General features: G+C 37.7%; 1 protein-coding gene across 1 annotated transcript in view; it reads right to left on the reverse strand.

The window, feature by feature from the left end:
• The window catches only part of LOC126925777 (uncharacterized), a 58,632-nt gene that overhangs the window by 29,250 nt on the left and 15,029 nt on the right, over nt 1-14,353 (reverse strand). The gene's annotated exons all lie outside the window — the stretch shown is intronic.

A 14,353-nucleotide genomic window follows, 5' to 3' on the forward strand; every position in this document is an offset into this window, starting at 1 on the left:
ACGCGCGCGCACTCGCGCTCCGTACCCACTCTTCGCAACGAGAGGTCCACTTTACACTCGAGAAAATGCTGTTAACGAACTACTCTTCGATTTTACTGAATATGGATGGGATCTTATAATTTATTGGGGGATTAAAATCGACGATTATTCAGCCGGCTGGATACCTCCTGCAGGTTACTTTTGTTACTGTTTTTAATTCGAGTTCACGATGCGATCTTTTGGTGTATTATACATATATATATATATATATATATACACACATATATACGCACGTATGTACATGTACGTGCACGTAGAAAAATTGAAAAGGGCTCCACCCATTCTAATCTGCATGTGATATCTGGATTTTTAGTTCGCCTGGTAAAATGGCGCCTACTAAGAGATACAACTGTATATCGTCCTTGTTGGTTTAATTAACAGAATATGAACTGGAATCTAAAATCCGATTACGCTCTAATTGTGCTCGATGTTTGTTAATGTACTTAACTGAGACAGTATAACGCACAAACACGTATAGCAATGCTAGTTACTACCTCACACTGACTCTAGTGTGGATACAGTTCTAAGCAGTCGGCTATATATTTATAACATAATTAGCATTACGTTATACCTACCGTTACGTAATAATTAGAATTTAAAAACACGCCTTTTTCATTCTCGACAAATTGTCGCTACAGATTCAATTACATTAATCTTCTCGATTTGCTTTCCTTTTAGATTATGCGAACAATCGAACCGTGTTACATTTTCTATATTAATTTACGCATTCTATATATCTTGATTTGTACTAAATAGTATATTTATAGCATATTTCGCAAACTAATTTTTAAACCTATTCAACTGATAATTTTACACTTTTATTTTACAATCGCCTTCCTAATCTTTTACATAACAAACTGAGAATTTAAAAGATTCCGTTCGAAAGCAATTGTACGAGATATCGTAGACACGATTTTCTCGTTTTTTTCTTTCGTGGCAATCTTAACGCCGCCATTCACCAATTTTATCTTCTTTATCATAATCGTTGTTGATCAACGACTTTGATTCGTTGTGGAAGCACATGAATTGCAATCTTCAGATGCAATTAAGCGAAATTGCTTAAGCCAAACGATATAAACAATGGCTATTCATACTATAATACGAATCCAATGATCGCATAATGGCGTGCCATTTTATCGGGCTTTTCGCGATAAGGGAATACGAGATAACGGTCACAGGAGGCTTGGCATCTAGAGTAGATAGTTTGGTTATTGACTGCGTTGCCGTCGTTACAACGACGAACTGCGCGTGATGAAACCTCAGATTATCCTCTACAGATGACCACTGATAAATCCATGTCGTTGAACTCTCTTTCTCACCACTTTTAATTTTATTGATCGTACCGATAGTAAAGATTTTATAATCTCTCGTATTTTGTAATACGTACGCAACTTAAATAGAAAAATTAATCCCCTTGAAAAACGATATCGCGAAGAAAAGAAAAAAGAAAGGTACGATAAGATAATATCACCTTATCGAAATATTAAATTATGTGATTACCGTATCACTCGCGATAGTATGTATCTTTTCGTCATCTGTAACATCGTACGCGATGGTGAAATCGAATTTATATCTTGCGTTGTTAAAACGCGATAAAAATTCACGTAATCTGTGGAAATAACGTTTCACGTGTACACATAAGTCAAAAATAATCAGACATTGGTGAAAATTCTCAAAATTTCTAACTGACAAACATCGCGCTGTTTATACATAGACGTTTTCATTAGCTCGCTTCGACTATTCTAAAACTGTTCCTATCGTTTTAACGCGATACAACGAATACAAGTGTACGATTATGCATGCGCGCAAATGCATATTTATTCGGTTGCCACGAGTTTAAAAAAAGAAACGCAATTGTAAATTATTTATAATATTCACCGCAAAGTTTTACACAATGTACAAATATCGAGTATCTACAAAGGGATGACATCACTCTGACATCATAATACGACATGACTTCGTAACGCAAAGCTTAGATGCAGCGATGCAGTCAGAGAAAAAATTTTACCGGGAACGTTATACAATTTATGCGAGCTGAAACGGAGAAAAATGAATGACCGCATAGTTTCGTTCGAAGGTATATTAGTTTCTACTATTGCAACTCGATCAGCATGGTTGAACCAACATTATCAGCGAAATTTAACGAGTAGCAAGTTACGAGCTATCAGCACTAATAAATTCTCTTACGTAACAACAACAATTTTGATAATAAAATAAATGAAATTGTACGTATAAGTATCATAGATTATAAGTCAACCGGTTATCCTATTTGATATTAATTTGTACGTTTTGCTAAAATTCACATACTGTTACTACAAAATCGACCAAAGTATCCGGATGCTTTGCATAAGCATCCGTGCAAGTGTGTCAAACAACCGGTCGCAAATTTAGCCAATTGGTAATTTTAATACGACCAGTTTGTCGATAACACGGCCATGTGCAAGGCTGGAATAGTTCACCGTTAATCTCTCAAAACACATGAAACGCGTCGAATATCTATTTACAGACAAGGGACAAATAACTTTGTCACTCCACTCGATGATACGATTTTATCCATTAACCCTTCCACGTCCTGTGTCAGCGCAAGATTTACATAATTACTTTGCCGAGTATACTCGTGCGACGATTTTGCATGACACGTTGCATATCGATGGTACGCACACTTACAAAAATATCGTGTGTATAATAGCGACAAGTATCAGCCACACTAGGCTACCATATTTCATAGGGGCGACTGATAGGGCGACTTTATCTAGCGCGACGCGCTGCAAAATTATTTCCGCCTCGCCGAGACACGCGGTAGACGTGTCTGGCTCGATGACGCCTTCTTTAATATGCTTTAATTTCTAATTTGTCTGCACAGCGTCACGAGTGCAGTGAAATGCAATTATGTGGATGTACGATCGGATAGATACGTCTCTTGTTACCATCGAACGTTATGTAATACTGTGAGATTACTGAAAAACATGTACGGTGACTCACGATAATATTTGAACACTTATACAAACTTCCAGTGAATATATTATGCGTGTAATACGAAATATTTTACAATTTCATTTCATTCAGCTCTTTATTTTAATACAAATTGAAATGAAATATAATGTATATAAATGTTACGAGGCATTTATCGTAAACATACACTCCGCGAAGATCGTCAAAATATTTGAATAGTCAAGTATCGATCAATACGTTAATACGTAACGATATTTAGTGGAACTATATTTAGCGCTATTTATATGTTGACACTATTTATCCTATGTATTAGATTTTTATTAAGAATATATTTGCAAGCAATGTGTCGTAATCTCTAAATTCTGATTGATTTCATATTTTAATATAATGTAATAACGATAGCCTGGTTGCAGTGCCAGTGAAGTTTCAGAAAGTTTCGCAAAACGCACGTAAAACATCCATGAATATTTTCTATAGCAAGCGTTCGAATATCTTTGTAAGTCAAATAGGTAAAGTTAGTTTATGAGATAAAATTTCTATTCATATATACGAACTTGTAAGATATGTATAGGACAGAAAGATAAACGTTCAAAAAGTATACTTGCTAATAAAAATGGTTTTACATATCGCGCATTACTAGAGTTTGCTGTATCTGTATCCTCGATAATCTATTTCGAACGGAAGATTTTTTCAATAGGCGGCTGGTCACGTGAATGAATGTTATGTTTACAATCTTGCAAAACACTTGGTATCATTCATAGATTATCACCGATGATACAAGAACCGAGCAGTGCAAACGAGAATTTTAACAGGCAGGGTCGTAATTTCTTAAATACTTAATATTTGATGATATAAGTCGAGAATAAATATCCGGACACACCTGGTACGTGTCATAGGGTTATCGCTGCAGAACCATTACGTAACGGAATTTAAAGATTCCTTAACGGTGTGGTTTGTTACGCTGTTGGTAACGCGCAAAAACGCGACGAGCTAACCTTCTCTTTCCTTGCGCGGGAAAATATCACGAATCGTCGACACCGTGAGACGTAATCATGTACATAATATTCCTCGTCTATTATTTCCCACGAAACTCTTGAAATTCATCAAAAAATCATCGTTAGAAGATCCCTAGAAGTAATCGCATAATATTGTAATTTCTAATAAAACGTAAAAAATATTTATAACGAATAATAAAGATTTTCAGAATGATTTACAAATGCTCGCGAATATATTCAAACACCTACCACAGGATCTTTTTATTAATATATTATATGCATTATAAGAAATTTTTTGAATTTTGTTAGCAGTGTAACGACACGCGACTATCGTGATTAGAATAGCAAAATTTGAAACCAATTCGAAAATGTATATAGAGATTACAAAACATTTATTACAAACATGCATTTAATGAAAAGTTGGTACACGGCATAAATTGTAGTTTTGAACGTACAATTAATGTCATTAAATATTGTGACTTATTAATACATAGAGTGAATAGTTGATTGTTCAAATATTCTGACGATATTTACGAAGTGTATGCTCTTTCAATAAATATGTTAGAATTTCTATGCGATAATCTTCGCATCTCGTTACAGTGCTAATGAGATTTCAAAATGCTTTGTATGATATGTACATAAAAAGTTTCTAAGATTGTTCAAATACTTTCTTAAATCACTCTGAATACATTTACTAAAGACTTTAACGGATCTTAAATTCAAGAAGCGTATTATAACCTATAATTATCGGTTCGTGAATTACGACGCTATTCGTGGAGATTTTTCTGGAAGCTACGGTTTTATCGAAGCGAATACAGGCACAGAGCGTGGAGGACGTAGTTTCTGCATTTCACTAACAATAAGTGCAAACGAAGCGGGTAGATGCGATCTCCGATTATTCCTATCGAGTAACAAAGAGAGCGTTGTACTTTTCCGAGCGTAAGTTTGGCTTTGCCGGCGAGCTGCTTTACGTACTCGTTCGGGAGTCGTATGTCTTGTGACGTCACTCGAGGCGCTGGCAACATTGCGAAAGATCATGCGACGTTGTCAAGCCGCTCCATGTGCCGGAAATTCAAAGCCTCTTTCGCCTCTACGTAGATTCGAATAAAGTTCTTACTTGTTTCTTAAACGTCGATAATAAAAGCTTTTACGTATAATACTCGAGCGTATGAATTTTCCATGTTTCTCAATCCGTTCGACCGATTCGAGAAACGTACGCTAGATCAAGGGGAAACTTTCGTCGTAGTATCATAATGGAAGGAGTACCTTTAGTGCGGGTTCGATCGTAAAGAGCAGCACGTTGCTCAGAGTGGATAATATCATTCTGTCACGTCACAGTGTACGCTGGCCAGAGAAAATCAATCCGGCGCTTCTCTACTAACCTTTTGCCTGAACAGCGCCACACTCGCTACTATCCACCTTAAAAACACTCTGTTCTTCAAGGGTCCGTTGCGATATTGACCCGAGGTTGCGTTAGGTTATTTCTGTCGAGGTTCATGTACCTTTTCAGGTGAAATGTTGGAATTTTTGTGAATGCACTTACAGGCTTGCTCTTTATAGTATGTATTAGACGCATTCGGGAGATAATGTTATATCATAGATCGACTTCGCCCGTGTCCTTGACCTCATTGGTAGTTCAAACGGTTAAACGTCGCGTACAATATCGTGGTATGTACATGTTGTTTACTCGCTCTGGCTATTATAACTTTGTAGTCATTTCATTTCGAAATAAATAGTTGAAAGAAACGTTCTATAAATTAGTACAATGTATGAAATTAAGTTGATATGGCTAATGCCATGCCAATTTCTTGAGATTTAGTTTGGATAGTATATAACATATCTATAAAATGTACAAATATCGTTTAATTATTATTATTATTTTGTTTAAATGTGTATTATGTTTCTTTGCTACTTTTACAAATTAGTATCCTTGGAGCTGTTGGAGTATGTTTTCAAGAAACAATAAGAAAATGAATGTATTTAACTTTTATAGAACTACGATTATATACTTTTCAAAGATTTGAAAATTTTTATATCAGTACAATTTCCTTATGTTACATTCGAAATGTAAATTTCTAAACAAAAGACAATACAATATGAAAAACATACGTTCGATATCTTTTTTTTATCAACGGATCCAAGTTCGCGTGACAAAGAATCGTCAGAAATACGAGCGATCCTTTAAATCAACCCCCTGTGCTGTGTTTACCGTTCGAAATGGACCAAGGGAAGAGGATATGCGCGCGATATACGACCTAATTCAGTACCCTACTGATAACGATGACGTCACGATAGCTCGTCTACTTGTTACTAGTCACGGACGGTACGTGACACGAGACCAAACTGTAGAGATGAGCAGGATGATAATGGTGTTACTCTACATTACGTTATGCGTTACACTATTCCTCGTGACACAACACGCGGTGGTTTATTCAATTCTCTCGCGAATATTTTATTATTCATCCGATCCATTTGCTACGAACGTGATATTGACTAATGTCGAATATTTACGCTTTGCTATTCCTATCGTTACATTATGTATTTTACCTTTGGTTTATGTGCCAGAATTTTACTTTTCAAAGCGATAAGCTAGACTAACTAGCATGGTATCGATTCGAGTCGAAGACACGCGAAACGTGAGAAAATGAAAGTAGCAGCGGGTCGCTTTTAGATCGATCAGCCAGCGGCAGCAGCAGCAAGCAAGAGCCGCCAAGGGAAACGGGGAGACCAGTTGTCGTCTTTCCATCGTCGCGTCGTCCTTTCGTCGGCATCACGAGATTGCGCGATGATGTCATGTATTCGGCCGAGTTTACGCGTGTTTGTAAACAGGCAGAGGGAATGAGAGAAATAACCCAGAAAGCCGAACAAAGAGGGAGGAGAGAAGTGGGAGTAAACGTGTTGAGGACGCGACGAAAAAGGTGGCGGGGAAGGGGTAAGGAGAGAGAGGAGAGCGAGGGGAAAAATTGCCTTGTGTCAGGCACCTTGCTGTTCCGACTGCGCAGCATCTCTCCGCTCGTCTCTCGTACGCCTTCGTCGAGGCTTCCTACGCAGCGTTGCTCATCTCGTTTTCTCGTACACGAGCGTGACGTCATGCTGCAAGTTGCACAGGAGTAACCGACCGTGGGAAGGGGACCAGGGGGGAGTAGTTACGTGGGGATACAAAACGAGCGAACTCTGGCGCGCGCGCGCGCACCAGAGAGCCGCAGCGTCGATGGATTTGCTGTTAGCTGTATGCAGCGGGCTGCATGCAGAATACACACGCGGTGACATCGTCGTATGTAGTCGTTGGTTAGCTGCTTTCTCCCTTTACCCCCCTATCTTCGTCTACCTAACCTCTTGACGAAGCAGAACCGGTTCCGCGCCGCGTGCAAACTCCTTCTCATCCCCCTGGCCTCCGACTGTCTCTTTCTTTCTTCCCCCAGTTTTCTTCCTTTCCGTGCAAACCCTATCTCTCTTCCGAGCCGTTCCGCCCTCCCTCACTCGCTCCTTCTCGCTTTTCTTTCTCGCGTTTCATTCTCGCTTCCACCCATTTTCAATACCATGCTCGAACCACGGAACCGGACCGAGTTAACCCTACTGTGTAGCAGCTTGGTCCTGCATTTTACGCGCTTTTCTCTCGTTCTCTTTCGTCACTGATGCACACACACCTCGCATGTGTACAAATTTCAGCTTGGCGGGCGATTCTCGCGGTCATCCAGCGGGACGTGCTACTTTATGCTATAGTTTCTATCTTTTTCTTTCTCTCTGTCTCTTGCTCGTGCTACGCGATTCGACGTGCAGTGTGCTTCGCCACGCTACAGTTGCTGCCTCGGTCAATATCACATCGTATTCTGGCTACGCGCAGTGCGCGTTAATGCCACACGGCTCGCGGTTTCGTTTTTAGGATAGGTTAGATCAGCCAGGTCACACACCTGTTATATACATAGATGTATACACACGGTTTCCCTTTACCATGAAATTTACAGCACCATTTATAGAGCGATAGGAATTCATCCATTGACAACTCGACTGAGAAATATTTCCATTATTTTTTATATTGTAACCCTCGTGTTTCATCGAAATTTAAGCGCGATTGGCGACAAAGCCATGGAAAAGATTGGGTTGATTTCTGTGCATTCTTGGTTCACATTGGCCTCGTAACTCAGTCTGTTCCTTTCGACCAGGGTATGTAATAGCTATCGCAAAGGCGATGGCATGGCGGGGCAATGCCACGAAGGAGACGATGGTCTGAGTCTGAGCGCATATTGCACCGGACGGTTAATGGCGTGATGGCGTGACATCGGTGCACACGCACGCCGCGAGGTGGGGCGAACGGAACAGAACGAAACGGAACGAAGCGAAATGAAACGACCGGAACGCGATGTCGCGTGTCCTATGCTGCACTCGCGTGTGTCGCAAGTATTACACGCGATCTCTTGGCTAAATGCTTTAGCGCACGAATATATGTACTCGTACATCGTTTTGCTTCTGCGTCTCTGCTTCTAATCCTTAACCCTTTAACTCCTCTCTCGTGGTTGATACTGTTACAGGTGGCTATTACTTTATGGTTGCACAAGATTAGACGAGTTTATCGTTGCACGACAAAACCATATAAATCTCGCCACGACGGAAAAAGGGTGTACGGCCAATACAGGCCGCATTTTGTTTTCTCGACAATGCGAGACGTATTGCGATTTCATCTTCTACGCCGGTACGTTGATTAACGTACGTACGAAGAAAAAAGTCGACGTGTGAAAAATGAATATTCTTAATTTCCGTGTAATACACGTTGTGCAGCCTCGCGTATCCTCCGAAGAGAAAATGTACTTGTCGGCTTGTGAACTTGGATGGAACGTTGTGTATGCGTTTACGTGTTCTTTTGTCAGGACTCGTGAGAAAGCGTTCCACAATGACACGGTCATACTCATACTTCTTGCGGAAAGGAATGAGTTAGCAGCAGGCCGAATGCCAGGATGTTCATGAAATGCTTTATATTTTGAAACGTTCTTCGCGTTGATGTCTTTATTTTATTAAGTTGTTGTAATTGTTTGCTCGCATACCGTACATGTAGTTCAAAAGAAATTAAAAATTAAATTTTATTGCATATACATAAATTTATGTAGAATAATAAGAAAATAAAATTAAAAAATAAATAAATAAGTAAATAAAAACGCAAATTAAACAGAAATAGTACGTATTCTAAAACGAAGTAACTTAACCTAACTCTCGTTAATCACGTACGACCTATGACTACTATCTAACGTTACCAATTGAGGTTAAAAAAGACTGCATTCTTCCTACGTCGTACAGCCAATTTTAATCGACCAACCGAATATAAACATAATACAATGTACCTTTACAACCGCCTCATCAATCACACTTTGACTGTTTCGAAAACACCATATCTCCGGACGTATACCACGTGTAACTTCCACAGGCGTCGAACGTGGGGCGTGCAATGCACAGCTGTACAAAGAACGATTCGCCATGGAACTCGATCATTTTCTTATTAGCGGGCCGAGGAAGCGGCCCCGACGCGAAATTTCAATAGTCAACGGACCGATTATCCGCGGCTGGATCTTCATCAGATAGCCGTCGAAACGAGAAAAAGAAAAAAGAAAACGAAGAGAACGTTAGTTCGGTTTGCACCCTCTTCTCTTTGTTTCGATACACGGCGCGCTGTTAAAGCCGCTCGAAGAAGAAACACCTGACGACGTCAGGCGGAGAGTACCTACGTGCATACCTGTGGCAGGTGAATCGAGTCAGGTGCCCGAGCAGATGGGTGTCTCTACTCGAGAAAGCGTTATAAAAGCGGTCTATCTCATAAATGTGGGTTACCAGCTAGAACTAACGCCCGTCGTTAGAGCAACGTCGCGATTTTGCAGGTTGCCTCTGTGACTGATGTTATTCTATAAATGGTACCTTGAAGCCATAACATGTTTTTCCTCGGCTCTTTAAAATTTAAATGACGATAAATGCCAAGGATGATATGTAATGCGAAGAACCGTATTGTTAATTCTTTAAATGATAGGGTATATTTATGAAAATTTCTTTCGGTTTCAAGACTATTAATTTGTGTGATTTTTTACTTACGTAACGAATGATGAAAAATGGAGTAATGCGAAAGTTTTAATATTGACAACTTGCCAAGTTAGACGATCATAGTAAATAGTTTTTATGCAATAAAATACGAATATTTAATTTTGCATGTATTATTATATTATGTTATTTACCTTTGGTATAATTTATTTAGAATAGATACTAGGTTATTTTTAATAGTGTCATGATTTCCATGATTCTATGGGTGGTACAGTCGCCCCGAAAAGTAAGTTAACGATCTTACATTTAAACTACACATAGCGTGAGTAAAAAAATTTGTAATCGTGTAGAATTTTCGTATACTTCGTCATCGATCGAACAGCGTCCCTTTCTTAGTTTGAACGTGAAATTCAATGAAATACACCGATCTTCCAAAACGTTTTAATGGGTAGTAAAACAGGAAACGCTGTTTCACATCTGTCGGCGGTAAACAGTGAGATTCGAACGTCCTTCGAGGCATTCTCGTCAAGCGAAGGGGTATAGCGAGCGGATCTTTTCTTCTTTCTTCCTTCTTTTTCTTTCTTCTTTTTTCCATAGACACGTGTCGTGTGCAGTGCACACGTAGTATGCATCTTTGGTGTACGCAGTCGCGCGGACAAGAAACTATGTGCAGTCACGTGTAAGAGTGGAATAGCGAAAACGTGATGCGATTATGCATTCTTTCTACGTCGTCATTTCTCACTTGGTACGAGCCGGGCCTCGTGTGTAGATATACATACTTATTAACCTAACGTTTTATGGTAATTTTATTAAACGCTTCTTTTTTACGACAGACGTCACCGGATTTCCAGCGACTACAAATATCGTCGATCAATATTCGTCGATCGCGAGATCGACGATGATATTGATAAACCGCAAATACTTAACATATATCGGTCTCGAGCAAGTTTTCTATCGAATGCAGGTAGAAAGATTTTTACTTGAAAAGTAATTGACGCTTAATTTAATTTTATTTTGTATCAAGATAATTATGCGCAGATCATTTTCAAACAATTTAACTATTCCAAATAACATAACACATAATTTGGCTTTTAATATCGATTGGAATTTGACATATTCACTGTTGCATGAAGCTTAGACAAACTTTATATGGAATAAAAATAAGAAATAACGATACGATGAAATATTCTTCGTTTGAATTGCTTTATGATTTCTGTTTTATGTTGTGAAATAAAAATATGTTACAGTTACGCTGTTTAATATAAATAACACCGAGAATGTAATTTCATCCTGTTAATTGCGTGTACTGCTTCAAAAATAGGTCACAAGATATCAATGGAATTCTTCCAAATTGAAATCTTTTCAGATAAATCAAAAATTCATTTTGTATCCTTCAAACGGAACCCTGCTGTTATCTTCCCCATTATGCGAAAACTCTTATTATACATTTCTAGACAGATTTATCGATTTTAGAAAATACGTCACACAAAACAGCCTTGAATATGATCAAATGTTTGAAATAATTTTCCTAAAGGAGCAAATATAGTAATTTGTGGTCTTGCCTGAATAATTTTAGTTAACAGGTATTTTTATCACCCCTTGTGTACTTGTTTGTATTTAATTCTATCATGAACCTCGATGCTTTCTCGACGCAATTGCGTTCTCATTTTATTAGAAGATGCCTTGATTTGGAAAAACAAACTGTTACATAAAGTGAGAATAAAGAAACTCGTTTGTAATGTGTAAAAGAAAAGGTTGTAAATTTAAAAAGGTAAGGTTGTAAATACAGGAAAAAAGAAGAAGAAATTGTTCAAAGAATGTATTTTTAATGAAAATTATTTCAAGACCGTGTTACGTAGTTCATGTACAACATCTGCAATAAAAGAAGGGCAGTTTTATTAATAGAAGATAAAAATAATCTCAATACCTTAATATTTAAAAAAAGACCTAACTACGAATTAGCGTCGTTATTTTTTAATTTTATTTCATTTGATTTCAGGAATAAAATCAATCACTTATAATGAATTTTCAAACAATCCACACAAACAATGATATTCTTTTATACTATACCAAGATCCTTTATTAATAGACTGTTATTCTTTATTATTAAGTTAAGGAAACTTATTTTTATGAAGAGGTATTTTAAAATTACGACGATAATGTTTACAACGAATTTATATAAACGATATTACGATATCTTCTTCAATGTTCTATATTTCCCCGAATATTAAGTTAATAAAAAAAAACATAATACAAAAGAAAGAGAAATACAATTAAGATTCGTAATAATTAATAAATTAACTATTTAATTTCTATTACGATAATAAGTATTACAAAGGTGAGATGTTAAGTTTATAAACATTATAGACGATTTAAAAACTCCGCTATTTATGAAAAATCTTCTTCTTCTACTATAATGTTAAAAGTTCAAAAAAAAGTTGAAAGTTTAGCTATCGATTTTTTCCAAGTTGACGACATTTCATCCATAATTCCCCTATAAATGTATCGAGAGATAAAATATTCGTTTAACATTGCCGTTGAAAACCACTTATAATCGTTAAATGAACCTGGTTTCGTGTCCACCAAAAATATCGATCGATTGAAAAATTTCGGCGATAATAAACACGCACACACGCACACGCGAAACGATAACGGTCAAAAGTAACAGCTGCGAGAACGTTCGATTAGACGTGCCGATGGAAAAAGGAGGAAGAGATTACAGCAAACAAGATTTTATCGTTTCAAATCACAGCTGCCTTCGATCATCAATTGTTGCCAGCTATTCCTCCAATGCCACTTGCGCAAATTTTGCAAAATCGAGTGAAAACTCGAAGTGTAAAACTCGAGTGAAAAAAATACTTTTTTCGCGAGTTTACTTTACCTTTTTTTTTTCTTCACGAGTGTTGTTACGTCCCTTGACCTTACCATAAACTATAGTCCATCCTCATAACATCTATACAAATATATTAACTCGGACCCTTAATAACCTTAAGGAACCATAAAAACTTTTACCCTTCTGTCAAGACCCTTAATTGCTACAAACATCTTTCACGTCGAAACGTTCTTTAGGGTTATTACCCATTAAGGCAAAACATGCGAAAAGCAGCTTTTTCCCATGTACAATATTCGGCGGCCACCTCTACCCATGAGCGACTGTTGGTGGGGGGCCGACAGCAACCATCACTAGTTTCGTATAAATATGGCCGTCGCAGAATATATATCTTAACTTGTTTTAAACTCTTCGCTGAAAACACTTCTACACGCACCACTTACATTCTTCAAAGCTGTTGGAAAGAGAATATTTAATCTGCTAACTCAGTGTTATAATTGTTCAAGCACTCCTATTATCTTAACCGAAATAGAGAATCGGCTGGTTCGTGGCGTCGATCATCGTATTGTAACGAGAATTTACGACTGTTGGCGCGTTATAATGTGAACGCGTCTCTCCGCGAAGCGGTCGAACAAGTATCTTTGTTGTCAGACGACGTACACCGATAGCCTTCCCCAAAATTATCAGTCTTTTGTATTCATTTTTCAACTATCCGTATATTTATGTATATGAACAAAGAAACACGTAAAACACCGTGATGTGTAATCGTTGCTATGTAAGAAATTATTATATACGTTGTTGTCGATTATACGATAATTGCAGCGTTTCACGAAACTATTCCGACACTTGGCACGGAGTTTTTGTACCGACATATTACGTGCATTTATAGGGATTTTTGTTCAAATTTCGTCAGCGTTCTAACGAGATACGACGATCGGCGATTATAATAAAGAAGCGAAAGAAAAAAGAAATTGCCTTTGATGATATTCTGACACAGATCAGTTAAAAACATCGAGGCAAGGAAAGTTACAAAGCTTGGGATTTTTTCTTTCTTCCCGAATCTTTCGATAAAGAAAATGTTGTGAAATTTTCGATATCGTGTTTCTTAAAATTCGACTTTAAATTTCTCGTATATTTATCTGATCTTACGTAAAGTTACAAAACCATAGTTTTTCGTAAGTACGATTTATAATATTTATATTTTAGTTACTCGTACAAAATACGTTATTGTGTTTGTATTATTGAACCTTATCGAATTCACGCGTGAATTCATTCATAACACACGTCGTATGTTTATACAAATTTTCCGTAGTAAACGTTGGGATTCTTTCGTAAGTTGCTTTAGCACTGTTTTTGCGAATAAAAAGCTCAAGTTGTGATACCTCCCTCGGCGAAATGCGCGCGAAACTCGTTTCGCTCGAAAGGGAAAATAATCGTGACGCGATGGTTTCTCCGTTTCAGCAGTACGCCGGCTTTAACAGCTGTTATTACAAGGAGAAAAGTTATTCGTACACACACG

The sequence above is a fragment of the Bombus affinis genome, chromosome 2 (genome assembly GCF_024516045.1).
Source record: "Bombus affinis isolate iyBomAffi1 chromosome 2, iyBomAffi1.2, whole genome shotgun sequence".
In the NCBI taxonomy this organism is placed as follows: Eukaryota; Metazoa; Arthropoda; class Insecta; order Hymenoptera; family Apidae; genus Bombus; species Bombus affinis.